The sequence below is a fragment of the Topomyia yanbarensis genome, unplaced genomic scaffold (assembly GCF_030247195.1).
Source record: "Topomyia yanbarensis strain Yona2022 unplaced genomic scaffold, ASM3024719v1 HiC_scaffold_4, whole genome shotgun sequence".
NCBI classification, from domain to species: Eukaryota; Metazoa; Arthropoda; class Insecta; order Diptera; family Culicidae; genus Topomyia; species Topomyia yanbarensis.
Genome location: NW_026683602.1, coordinates 55,132 through 69,238, shown reverse-complemented (window position 1 = coordinate 69,238; position 14,107 = coordinate 55,132). Strand labels below are relative to the sequence as shown.

At 38.3% G+C, this 14,107-nt stretch overlaps 2 protein-coding genes across 2 annotated transcripts in view; one reads left to right on the top strand and one right to left on the bottom strand.

Moving 5' to 3' along the window:
* LOC131695493 (uncharacterized) overlaps window positions 1–14,107 on the bottom strand; it is a 100,918-nt gene that overhangs the window by 38,471 nt on the left and 48,340 nt on the right. The gene's annotated exons all lie outside the window — the stretch shown is intronic.
* Window positions 1–14,107, top strand: part of LOC131695472 (ATP-binding cassette sub-family C member 4-like) — a 37,988-nt gene that overhangs the window by 685 nt on the left and 23,196 nt on the right. The gene's annotated exons all lie outside the window — the stretch shown is intronic.

Here is a 14,107-nt window from a genome sequence, read left to right as displayed (position 1 = left end):
ACTGCGCCGATGGGATGGGATGGTTTGGAAATGCGTTAACGAAATTCTAGCTTTCTGTAGATAATTGAAATGGAAAAAACCGTAAATGTGTGTGTGATAATTCGAGCAGGAAGAGTAATTAAGACCTCTTTTTTTATCGTGGTGACGTGCAGTATGAAGGGGTATTTTTTGGATAAGCAGCTTTATCTGGTGCACGGCGGCTTTAACCGGTTGTTTGGGTGTTAGGAATGCGGTGATGCTGTTTTTCCAGAGAAATGATTTTCTTATGGGAGCTGCGCATTCTTTTTTGTTTGAATAAATTGCGTTATAAAACCGGTCTTCTTAGTAGATAAAATAACAACCAATTGTAGCAAGAATCAACGGGAGAAACAGTTTGGATCGCTTTTGATTGCGATATTATCCAATCACTTGAAAATTAGATAATATTTTCCAATGTTAGGCCCGATTGTTGTCATGAAAGAAGGACGTATTATTCGATTTGAAGTATATGAGCGTAACGTTTTAGATATTCTTTGCACCGGAAGAATGCGTGTAAATGTCTCTGTTTACGAGTCCACTTACCCTACTTTAACCTTTTGATAATGTGGATAATATGAAAGTTACCTGATAAACAAACTCAAACAAACTTTCATCCACTGGTAATGCATATACAAGATCCGATGGACAGATAGCTAAATTCGATTTATGTATTTTTATTTACACATCGCAAGTATTAAAAGAACCACGGCTCAGTAAAGGTAATACATTAAGACGTGTCAAATGAATGAACTTTAAAAAAACAAGCTCCCAAGTAAAAATTCATATCCGTGCTTGAGTCCAAACCTAACTACAAGTTCGAGTTCGAATCCAAGTTCAAATCCAAGTATGAGACCAAATCCGGGTTGAAATTAAAATCCAAGCACAAATCTAAGTCCGAGTCCGATTGCAAACCGGTACGTAGTTCGTGCCGAGTTGAAATTCGAGTTCCGATCCAAGTATAAGCCAAAGCTCAAGTGCAAGCAGAGTTACAAATATTCATATTCACTGAATGAAAATTGAAGATATTCAACCGCATTCATTTTCAATGTTCAGTGGCGCTACCGAATACGTCAAACAAGCCAACTGTCCATTCACTCACTGCAGGTTTTCATTCGTCTCCGTTTATTGCACGAAGCGAACGTGCAACAAGGAATCGAACGCATCAAAGTAGGCGCAGGCACAATGTAAGCGATGATAATTATAAATTTATATACCTTTCCAACTTTTGAAACATTTTCCTAGATGCTCAGTGAAATGAATATTATTGTACGATATTCGATTGAATGAATAACATGGATTTTTGAATGAATAATTTTTCTGTTCATCACGAGTAGCATCATGTTCATTTTCAGCCGTCAAAAAAGTGTTTCGATTGTTTTTAACTCTGGGTCCGATTCCAAGTCCGAGTGCGTGTCTACTCGGTGTCTAAGTCCAACGAAGTTCAAGTCCAAGTCCATGTTCAAGTCCAGATCCATTTTCAAGTTCAAACTCAAATCCAATACCAACTCCATGTTCAAATCTGAGTCAAAGTCCACGTTCTAGTCCCAGTGTAAGTCCATGTCTAAGCCGCTGTCGAAGTCCTATTTTAAATCTGAATCTAGTCCGAGTCCGTGTTCATGTCCAAATTTAAAACTGATCCCCCGTCTATGTTGAAAGCCGAGTTCGATTCCATACCGGAGCCGAGTTCGTCTCAAGTTCAAGAATGACGTGCAATATCCCAGCCCAGCTTCATATCCATGGCCAACTCCAAATCCAAGTCCATGTCCATGTTCAAGTCGCAATCCAAGACAAAGACCAAGTTTAGGTTCAAGACCAAGTCAGAGTCCACGTTCCAGTACAAGTCCGAATCTAAGTTCAAGTCCAAATTCGTATCCTAGACTAACTTCAAGTTCAAATCTGAATCCAAGTTGAAATACAAGTCTAAATGTAAGTCTAATTCCAAATCCAAGTTCATATCCAAGTCCAAGTTCAAGTTCAAATTCAAGTTCAAGTCTCAGTTCAAGTCCAAGTCAAAGTCGAAGTCCAAGTCTAAATCCAAGCGGAAGCCCAAGTCCTAGTCCAAGTTCGAGTCCAAGTCCAAGTTCGAGTCCATGTTCGAGTCCAAGTTCGAGTCCAAGTCCAAGTCCAAGTCTAAGTCGAAATCTAAGTCCAAGTCTAAGTACAAACCCAAGATCGAATCCAAATCCAAGTCCAAGACCAACCCGTAGGCTATATCCAAGTCCACATCCAATTCCGAGTTCAAATTCGAATCCCAATTGCAACCTGGACCGAAATCATGTCCAATTTCGATTTCAGTTCCAAGTCTAAGTTCGAGACCGATTCTAAGTTTGAGTCCGTGTTCAAGTCCAAATTCATGTTCAAATCTGAGTCAACGTTCAAGTTCTAGTCGTAGTGTAAGTCCATGCCCAAGCCACTGTCTAAATTCTTCTTTCAATCCGAGTCTGTCCAAATTCAAACCTTAGCCCACGTACAAGTCCAAGGCAAAATCCGATTCCGAACCCGAGCCTGTGTTGTGTCAAGTTCGAGAGCAGATCGAAGTCTGAGTCTAAGAGGCCTGAGATCAGGAGTTCAAGACCCATTTCACAGAGCCACACATATGAATGTTCCAAGAGTAGACGTCCAACCATTTCCATGTCGAGGTACGCCGCGGGGAACACGATAACTCTTAACAAAATTGTCTGAAAATTCAATAAGATTTGTAAAGATTAGACTTGTAGTTACTCGATGAACCAAAAAAAAAAAATAGAAAAAAAGTTCGAGTTTCGGAAAATGGCTTCGTAAAAACCGAAACATCTCTTATTCTACTGCAAAATTTAAATTAAAGGGTGACCCACATCAAATTGCATCACGCAGTAAACCATAAATCTTGAAAATGTGGGTAGAAGTAGTTAAGAGTGTATTGTTTAAACTGTATTTTTATCGCTGTCAGTTTTCCAAAAATTGTTACCGATAGATTGAAATCTGCGTGCGTTATAGCAAATACGGGCGAGGAATGCATGGTTGTTTAAAACAAAAGAAGTTCAGCATGGCAACCGAGATTGTGGGAGACTATTTTAGAGGTTCAATACTAACAATTAGGTGGATAAAAGAGAAGTAAATTTTTTGCCCACGATCACCAGACGCCCCCTTAAACCAATTTGTGCATTGAGGGTACAGGACCTAACATAAATTGAGTTGGATTTTTGTGTTTCGAGTTCCTTTCTTCGGTAACTAGCATCAACTTGGGGCCAAATTAGACGATGTATCTGAACTCGTACCGAAATTAACACTATTTAGACAGTATCACTCATTGTTGGCAAAAGTAAAACAAGAGACACGATCCAGTTCCGATATTCAGCAAAGCCGGAAGCGATTCATTTCATTCTTCGGTTTTTGTGATTGTTTAGAAAAATGACTCTTTTTCAATTATTCGCTTTTTTAACCCATTCATGCCCATGTTGTTTGTGAACAGTTATAACATTTGATTGAGGCAAGATTTTCGCAAAAAAAAACCAAAATAGCTCATAAATGTGACTATTGCCTTTCGTTACAAGGATCAGCCCTAGAACTAAAGTTATTGTAATTAGTCTGATTGGATACCGATGAAGCAGTGCTGCCAGACAGTTTACTTTGACGACTGAACATGAATTTTTCATATATCTTCGTTATGTAGCAATATTATTGAAAACTGATAAAATCTATCACTTTAGACCGTCTTTGGCTTCGTTTTCTACGCAATTGAACTATTGTAAATATTTTAGGAGAATTGTATTGAGCATTGGAAGGTAAAAATTGAGCAGCTTCTATCACTGCGAGGAAAGCACCTATCTTTATGAAAAAAAGGCCTTTCGTGTTGCTTGACCTCACCGTTTTTAAGGAAAAATAATTTTGAAACCCTACATGCGCTAGAAAAAATTGGGCATGAAAGGGTTAATTTATAATTCACTATTGTTGTGTTCCTTATATGTCGTTTAATTTTTAAACTTTATTCATATCTTCTTTTTTCGTTTAAGTTATTATTCAATAAGATAAATTTAGGTGGTCCTCATGAAAGGTAGTTTATTTTCAACTACGGCAAAGCACAACCCGTTGTTAAGTTCCTTTATACTCACCTTTGGGTTAATTGATCTCAAAATTCAGTTAAATTGTGTGTGCGTGCAAACCTTCCAAATCCTACTGTGCGTGAGAAATTTTTTTTGAATCTGGTCTAGCTATCTCATGTAAACAACCTAGGTTCGGGACGTAGTAGATGTTAGCGCTATCGATTTTCCAATGACTCATCGCTGCAAACGCCGAGGCCATTTTACCGTTGGCAAACCCCAATTATTTATAATACGAGAGTCAAATTTCACCATTCTAATATCACAATGGATGTTATGTTGGATGCGATAGTGTTTTTAAAGCACGTGTCTCAAAATGGCTCTTGGTCCTCTTTGACTTAATACAGGCCATTTATTACAAGCATAATATTCAGTATATTCATGATACGCTTGTATCTATGTTGCTAATTAGTTTTATTACAATCTAAACATGCATTAGGGAACACTCATAAATTACATAACGCAAAAATTGATCAAGATTGACTCCCACCTCCCCCCTTGTAACAAATTGTCACAAATTTATCTATCCTGCTCTCCCCTATTACGACACGAATTCCTAAAAAAATTTCTTCACTAAAAACATGTTACGTAATGTTCTAGCTTACTCCCCCACCCCCAAATGTCACAACACGTAACACTTTGTCATAGACCACCCCCCCCCCCCCCCAAAAGCGTTACGTAATTTATCGTAATTTATTTTAAATCAATCATTCCATGCAATTTCATTATATTTACACGCGCACCACAACTGAAAAACCGAAAGGAAATGGATCAAAACTGTACTATATCAACACAGTAGTGATCAATTTCAAGCAAATTTAATCCGTTCAACAGTCCGTGCACAGTTACTGATGACAGAAATCCGCGTAGAGATGGATAAAGTCTTCGCTCCAACACTATTTCCCATTAGGAATGTAAAACCTATACGTTCGCGTCATATAACCAGCACGAAAGTCTGCGCTGATTTTGCCCGGATTCGGTCGGCGTTTAAGTTCGGCTCGGATCGGAACACATTTTTCTATATCATACGCTCCCAGCTGCTGTTTACCGTACTTGACGTCGGTGCTTTCTACCTCGAATTAGTAGGTCTGAAAGTATCGCACATTCATCTTTGCATTTTGTTTTGTGCATTAAATAGCCACATCGACGTTTTGATTACTCCGTTTTTTTTGTATTTCTCGAGTATCTATTCTCATTGGCAGTTTTCCATCATACTGGAAATCTGCGTACATATTTCTGGAGTTCTCATTGTGCTTTCAACGAGAGAGGACGCGTAGCACCGTGGATTCGCGTCGTTTCTAGTTAGATCAGGGAAGTGGTGTTCCGGATAGTGCGTTTGAGGTTTAAGAATAAAAAAAACTGACATCTTTCGGTTTTGGAGCACTGAGATTGTCAAGTGTAGAAATATGGCAAATATTGTTGCCAAGTGTTGTGTTTGGCGGTTTTGGTTGTGTGTCCAGTGGCGCCATGCATGAAGAACATAAACCAACTGTGAATATTGAGTGATATGGAGTGCAAAAGGGAGTATTTTTCTATGATTTTTTTATATTGTATATGTACACTATTTCTTAGCTCGATCTAAAGTAGGATGATGACATGAATATGTGGTGTCGTGGAAGTTTTTTTTTTCTAAAAAAAGAGTGGCGTTGGAGATACGGTACGCAAGAGCTTCAATCTTTTGTTTCTGCTTTACATACCATTTACACGATTCGTTGGTGTTCTGCCACCGGCACAGCACGCCAAAAGTAGTTGCATGCACCGCTCATGTAAGCGTCGAACACGATCGATTTTTTTAACGTACGTAACGTGTAAGTGCGCGCAAGAGAAATATAACCTTATCCTGGCGGAACTGTGACGTGACGTGCGACGCTCTGTTCCATTGAGGGAAATGTATGTGTAGTGTGAAGCGTACTTTGAGCGTTGCTAGCTGCGCGGAAGAAATCGTATTTTTTGCTTGGTCTTCTTCGGATTGCTGTGGTCTAGTACACGTGTGATGGTGTTGGTGCCATTGTGATTGAATCGAAGGAAAATTGGAGAGGGTTTGATGGAATGGGCTCGAGCGCTCTCACTTCGTGTGCATGCGTGCTCAGTCACTGCAACAGTGTTCAGTCCATGGAAGCGAGACATCGTGTGCGTAACGTGGAAGAGATGATAGAGAGAGTACGTCTGTGTATGTATGTATGTATTGAGTGGTTTAAACCGAACTCTTACCGAGTGTGATAATATTGAGTGCGTGTTCGGGCTTGCAGTGAACACTTTTCGAGTTTTGTATGATTTTTGTACCATTTTTTTCACGTAGGGTAGGCGTATGTACATGATGTTTCGGCTTATGAGAGGGATTTTGCCAGAGCCCGCTCTGCTTCGAGCATGTACCATACCATAGCTTTGCTGAGATCATATGTACAGTACAAGCGTGTGGTTGAGACGGTCCAAGTCGCGAGGCAAGTGTGCGTTGAAAATGCGGGAGTTAATTTTGCTTTTGTTTCTACTGCAAGCGAGGATTGAGTGATTGTGCTGGTTGTGTATGTCAACGAGTGAACGCGAAGAACGCCGTTGCTACGGCCACTTTATACACAGACTGCACTGGCAAAGTGTCAGGGAGTGCATCACTCAATATTTTATCTCCACAAGCTGAATCTGTAACGATTACCGTTAGCTTTGGGTAGTTTATAGTGTGCGTCATTTGGGGTACCAATGAGTTTTTGCGATGTGTGTTACCACTGAGTGTCGAAGCTTAATATACAGGCATGTCATTAGGGCCCCTTACACGAGACGTTAGTAATGTCATTACTGAGCAGTAATGTCACTTTTAATGAACGTGTAAGGCGAGTAATGATGGAATTCCCATACGATTCCAGTAATGATACTACTTAGTAATGACACTTTTATTGCGCGTGTAAGGGCCCCTATTGGAATAACAGTTTTCACTTTCTGTTGGAAGTTATCGTGTGGGGTATACAGTGTCATTGTTCTTTCACAACAATGAAATTGGGTGTAAACCTTTATAATAAACCGATGAACAGTTTCCACTCTATTGCCTGATTCGATCTGTTCCTTTTATCTGAAAATCTTGCATTCATGCGATTATCTATCTTGATAGTAGTTTAAAAACTGTATCTGTATCTACTATCTTGTTACACCGGAAGTAGTTGTGTTAATGCAAACTGCTATGTGGCAGAATGCGCTCTTTCTTACCTCTCGACATTCTTATTGGAAAAGGAACCATCCGAGACATGAGACGAGTTACTCTTTTTTCGAACTGCATTTGTTTTCCGTTTCTTAAATTTAGTTCTCAAAAGTCTCCCATCTCATGCCTCCACACGAGTTTAAGTCTATTGATGACATTTTGTCCTTAGACCGGCGACGCCTGGGTGCTATCAGCCTTCTGCCGATAGTAGCAGAATGAGAGGGTGCGAACAAGATCTAATCAAGGAAACACAGCCGTAAAAATGAATATCTGATCGGAAATCAGCCGCAACATGACTTTAATTTGATTAATATCAATCATCGCGCGTCAATACAACTGAAAATTCGCCGTATCTGTTTTTATTAATCTAATTTCAAGTTTCGTCATTGCTAACCAGCCCGTGTATCAGGTTAACAAGTCCTTGTATTTCCCTTCATGGTCGTTATTATCGCTCGTATACGTGTATTTACAAATCATTCGATACGTAAAATAGGAAATACATACCTTGATTTATAACATCTCGCGCTATCATAACTCGTCTGTATAAAGTGTTATCACTCGGTAGTTTTCAACTAAATAAATATATCGTAGAGGAGAAGTAGCGAATTCTGTCTAAATACCGTTATAATAGATAATGATTCGGCCCATATATGATTAGCTTTTCTAGGCAATACTCCCACGGTCGGCTGTGTGGAGTTCAAATTGCTTTTATTTAGGGAACATAGGATACTTTCGGTAGCCGGCTACCCAGAGTTTAAAAAAACCATAAACTAAACAAAATATTTTCTTTTTCGAGTGATCGCGTACTCGAAGACTAACTAAACAGCTACCTAATAAAATATGCTTTTTAGGTCGCATCGCTTGCTTGGAGCGAATCCTAGACCTTATACCCTCCTAAACCACCAACTCCGCGACACCTATGGAAGAGTCTGATGAATCGTCGTCCTTCCGTTAAGTAGGTGGAGCATCAACACTTCCCGTCTACCTTATCCTTTATCCTTCCCCGTGAACGATGGAGATGGGGGCGGCCGGCAATGATGGCTATCATGTGTTGAGGTTTTAATCAGTGTTGCTGAACTCGTAAAAATAACTCCTATATTTCTCATTCGCGTGTTCTCATTGCGCCCAACACTCATATCCGAGTGTTCTCCATGCATGCTTTTCTTTCGTTCACTCCCCAGCCGGGTAGAATTTCTGCGAGTGCCAGTCGGCCAAAAGCCACTCAAATTGCACATATTGAAACCCACTCTTTCGTTCGCACCCACCCACTGGCGCGCACTCCTACTGCTGCTACCACTCGTCCATGCTCTCGCTCGCCCATGCTCCCACTCGCCCATGCTCCCACTCGTCCGTACTCCCACTCGTAGCCACTCGCGCTCTTTAACACAATCGTATCCACTCGCACTCTTTCAGTCGCTAGCGCTCTCGCTCCCACTCGCATTTCGTTCTTCGGTGGTAGACCAAGAATGTTAAATGAAAATGAATTTATTCGTATATTTTATGTACAAAGTACAAGCCGCGGCTGTTCGAAGATCGATTTGCACAATACGTCTGGCTTTCGTCACCGGTACAGCACGTCACGGGAACGTCAAAATTAGTTAAATGGAGGTATTCACACACAACATCAACAGCACGGAATGCTTTGACGTACGGAAAGTGTGAACGAGAGACGCATTCAACTCATCTTGATGGAACGGTGACGTGGCGTTGAGGGACATTTACGTTGATGGAAGCTGATGTATCGTCTGGATCGAGGTTGATATGACACTGGTATAACGGAAAAGGAAATGGCGCGGGAAATTCTCGATTCATCGATTCACTTTTTGTACAACGAAGTCATAAACGTATCCGTTTTTAAATTTACGTAATGCGGTCGCATTAAAACGTAAATTTAAAAAAAAAACTGCAGAATCGCTTGGATTACCACTTGTAAATATGTGGAACCTAAACATGTCAAATATGTACAATTCCCTTCAATGTTACAGGGAAAAAAATATTTTATAATTTTAAATTTATTTTCATGCACATATTTGGAGCATGAATAAAATTGTAAAATTAAGTTCCACCACAAATTCACACAACTTGTGGTGCTTTCTTCAACAAATTTTATTATAATTTTACACGTTGATTGAAGATTACAGTTTCATTAAACGGGATGCCAATGGACTTTAATGTATTTTTAATCCAACATTGCTGTAAAATAAATGACATGTAATATTATACGAACGAAAGTGTAAAATCATATGCTTTTTGATGCTCCAATTGAGTGCAACGAATTCAACTTAACTTTCAATCAAATTTTTGATTCAAGCTTTGTGTGTTTACATACGTATTGGTTTACATGTCGTTTAAATTTCATTATTTTTTGGTGTGGTATGCATTAGTTTATTGATCAAAAATACCTGTATTGAAGTTTGAGATTTTTTGTGGGATAATGAAGTCCAGTTTTTATTGTCAAATCTGTCACTGAAAGAATATATGCATAAAATTGAATAGTTACTACAAGAGTGAAGCTAATTTTTCATGATTATCGCGAACAAAAAATACCGCATTCAATCAAGTACTCAATAATGGTGAGATGTTTGAAATAAAATCCATTTTTCCAGATCGATCCCTTTAATTAAATAAAAAAATGGTATTGTCAAACATCGACCTTAAAAGATCGAGGAAAAAAATATTTATAATTGAACACGAAAACTTTTCTAAGATGAACGAAAATAAATTCGTGCAAACAACGATATCGTTAGTAATACACACAAACCTTTTTTTAAATAACGAATCATTTCGTTTCATTCACGAAATATAATTTCTATATCGTGCAACGTACACGTAATATGCAAAATTTAACAAAAATTAAAATTTGTAAATGAAATGAACGAAATCTACTATTTACAATGCACGAAAATAATTCGTTGTAGAAAACGACGAATGAACACTGCCTATGATCGCAAGTCAGTCCCATAAAGATAGGAAATCCCATATAAAACGGGACAAATATGCGATCATGGGTAGTATACATCTATGACCATTCCTGGTACATTCTGCATAAAATGAATCGGATCAAGACCTGTGCTTGATATTCGGATTAAATACATGGTTTCTAGATAAACGCATTTAATGCGGTTCACTACAAAAAATCAGACCCAATAACAAACATTGGCTTGTATAGAATATGTATGTAGGAGATCGACTACCGTCATAAAGTGAATTTCTAAACATAAGTACTTAATTTCTTGAAAATTTTGTGACCAATACCAATATACGCTGTACTTATCCTCCAAATTACGCGGACTCAGAGCAAATCTATCAGCTGTAAGAAAAGTACTGTATGCGTTATATATTTTAAAGAATTCGTTCACAGTCCCAAATTGAAACAGCCAGCAGACTGTATTAGAAGAAATCTCTAGTAAATGATTTTGCGCACTTCTCATTAACTTGAACTCCACACTGTGCGAGTAATCAAGCTGCTACTGAAAACTGCGACCTGTCAAAACACATGTATTTGAAGTTATAGAGATGGTACTCTCATAGATAGGCCAGTCGAACTAACCAGTCTATGAGCTAAATTTATTAGTAGAATGTTAAGTGCGTAATACGGTTCGAATCGAGTTTTTGTGCCACAAGCAATACTAGCATTAAAATAGTAATTTTTACTTGCTCGTCGACTTCTCACGCTAGCTTTCCCAGATATTTTTTTGCCGAATTAAGTAAAAAAAGTCATTTTCAATGGTAATGAAATAGTATAATGGATGATTTAATATTTAAATTTGACCAAAAGCATGGATGCGGGATGAAAAATTATAGAATTAATTGTCAAATTGTAAAGAATAGTTAAGGGAATTATTAAAATCAAACTTAAATGAAAATAGTTTCTCTTAGAGCGTCTTGGTAGGGTACTGAAAATGAAAATTTTGAAAATGCTGAATTTAAATGAAAATCAAAATGCCTGAAGAAACGAAATATCTCTGAATTAATTCCTACTATCGTGATTCACTTGCTTCTCTTATTCATACACATAATCTTAGGATTAGATAATTTTAACAAACATATAGCAAAAGTTTTGTAAATTTGTACTAATTGAGATTTGAACCTGACTGAACAACATTGTTTTCGGTAATACTGATTCTTCTTGACGAAAACAACAGTTTGCACAATACTGTTAAAATAATTATTCACGATAATTTACTATATACTAATGAGACGGAACTTTATTCCATTTACCATCTCAGTAAAATTGGTAGTAGCAGATTATTTTGTTTAACTTTTGCAATAAATTATATTGAATTCATGTTTCCAATTTTCATTGTTCAAAAAAGAAACTATCCTTAAAAAGTTTTAGATTTCATTGCTGGATATCACATACATCCTTCCCTTCTGCTCAGAAGTGCGTAATATACGCCCGTCACTTCTACTCAGAAGTGCATAATCGTTACAAACATGCAAACCGATTAGCCAGTATGGGCTGTTATAGAATATGTGGTATCATTTTCTTAAGGTGGTGTAGTGGGAAAAACATCAATATTTTTTTATTCGTTTAATTGTTAGTATTGAACCTCTAGAAAAGCCCGGCGGAATCTCGGTGGCCACACTGATCTTCTTTTGTACTAAACAACGATGCGTTTCAATGATTTCAGTCTATCGCCAACTTTAATAGCGTCTTTCTCGAAACCGCCTTTTTCAAATTGCCGATGACTCAAAAACCATTCAACGAATTGACTTGATTATTTATGAGAATGCATAACATGTGTAGTCAGTCGATGAACTAAGGGAAAATGGAATACAAAAATCTTCCTCGTTATTTTGAAGAAAAGTGAACGAATTTTATTTTTCGGGTTTTCTTATGCCATTTTCCGAAATTCCAACGGTTTTTTTTGGTTCATAGAGTAACTACAAGTCTATGTTTCAAAAATCTTATTGAATTTCCTATTTCAGACAATTGTATCAAGAGTTATCATGCCCACCGCGGCACTCCTTGATATGGAAATGGTTGAACGTCTTCTCTTAGAACGCTCGTGTGTGGCTTTGCCTGACTTCAAATTTGTCATTCATAATGAATGTATATTGTGCCTTGCAGGATAATCGCTCGATATGCGATTATATGAAAGCTCAATTGAGATAGGCGCGTGACAGCCGCCTATATAAATGTATAGGCAGCTTTTTCCTTGAAGCTTTCGAAAAGCACACAGTTGGCAGAAAAATAAAGCTCCACTGAAATCTGCTTGCGGAGCAACTGCGGCTATATTTGATGCGCCTTTCAGACGCCCGCAATGTGAGATTTTATTATAAGCGCGACAATACATAAACCTTAACGAGAGGTCCATTGTCACCTTGCCATCAAAATCGTATAACAAAATTACTTTCAGTTTGAGCTGTTTATAGTAGTCGCCCCTTAAAAGACAAGTTTTATTTAAGACACCGCACTTATAATTTGTTTACATATTTAAAAAAAAAATAAGAAAAACAATATATTTAATTTGTTCTTTAAATACGACCGGCATAAACCTGTATAGACAGATAACGTATGTAATGCAATAACAATTTAATGCGAACACGCGCACTGTTAGTTTAGTTAGTTTTTGCTTGCACTGTTCTAGGATTTCATCAGAATGCCGTATTCGTTCCCTTCGCTCCTTTACGAGCGCTCCCAGTTGCTAAAAGAGTGTATGCGTGCTGTTCTAATAAACATCTTCAGAGCTGTAAAGAGTGCTTAGCACACGGGAGTGGCTGGCATGCAGTAAAAACTCGCTGCCGAGGAGTCCCATCATGGGAACCCACTCGCCGTTAGAGCTGATATGCAGCGAGCGGACAAGAGTGCGAGTGACACACGAGCCTATAGTGAAGGCAGATAACTCACATGAATCAAACATAATTGCCACTCGTGCTGATTGTCACATAGTTGAGAGTTCTTCGAAAACGTGTGTACAGCAGTAGGGAGCATACAGTGTGAGTCTCGCGCTCGCAGGCGAACGAGGAGGATATGTTGGCTTCTCGCTCTTTTAGCAACACTGGTTTTAATATGAGTCGGATTGGTATGAATTCCTACTTATCTCTTCCTAAGCAACTCTTATTAGATAATTAGCAGTCATACATGATGAAGTCAGTGTGCAATCCGCCAAAATCATCGTCACAACGCAACGCAACGCAACGCAATACTGGAAATCTGCGTACATATTTCTAGTCCACAAAGAAAAGCTAAACGAGATGTCGGTGATTGTTTTGGAATTGATTTATCGAGTCGATCAGCATGCCTTTAAATATAGATGTTCGACTAATCTGTTGTTTAATTTATACATAACAGAGAGTATGGAACGTCAAGCTCAAACCGATGGTATTAAACCCGATTTATTTTTTCAGTAAAATGGAGACAGTTTGAAGCAACATTAGTTTTTTGCAGTTTCTTCCTACGTGGCAGATGTAGTGATTGTCATTGGTGATTGCCAGGCACCCACAGTACAGTTACTTCTATGTCAGGAATACCTCAAGGAAGCCACTTGGGACCAGTGATGTTTCTGCTTTAATTCAATGCGTGCATCTAGTACTGAAGATTTCAAGCTTTGCCATCGAAGACTCCAGTTTTTTCGTCTCATCTACTCAATTGAAGATACTGTATCGATTTTGTTGGTTATTTTCGGCAAATTTGTTTAATCCTACTTAGCAGAAGGCAAATAATTCTTCACATTTCCTTTCGATCATGTCCATATGAGCCTGCCTAGTCCTAGTTTTCCGTTCTAAGTTTATAACTGATTCGCTCTAGAATACCTATCCGTCTTTCAATTTCATTGCTTTCGTTTCTCTTAGTCTCAAATTTGCCGAAAATAACCAA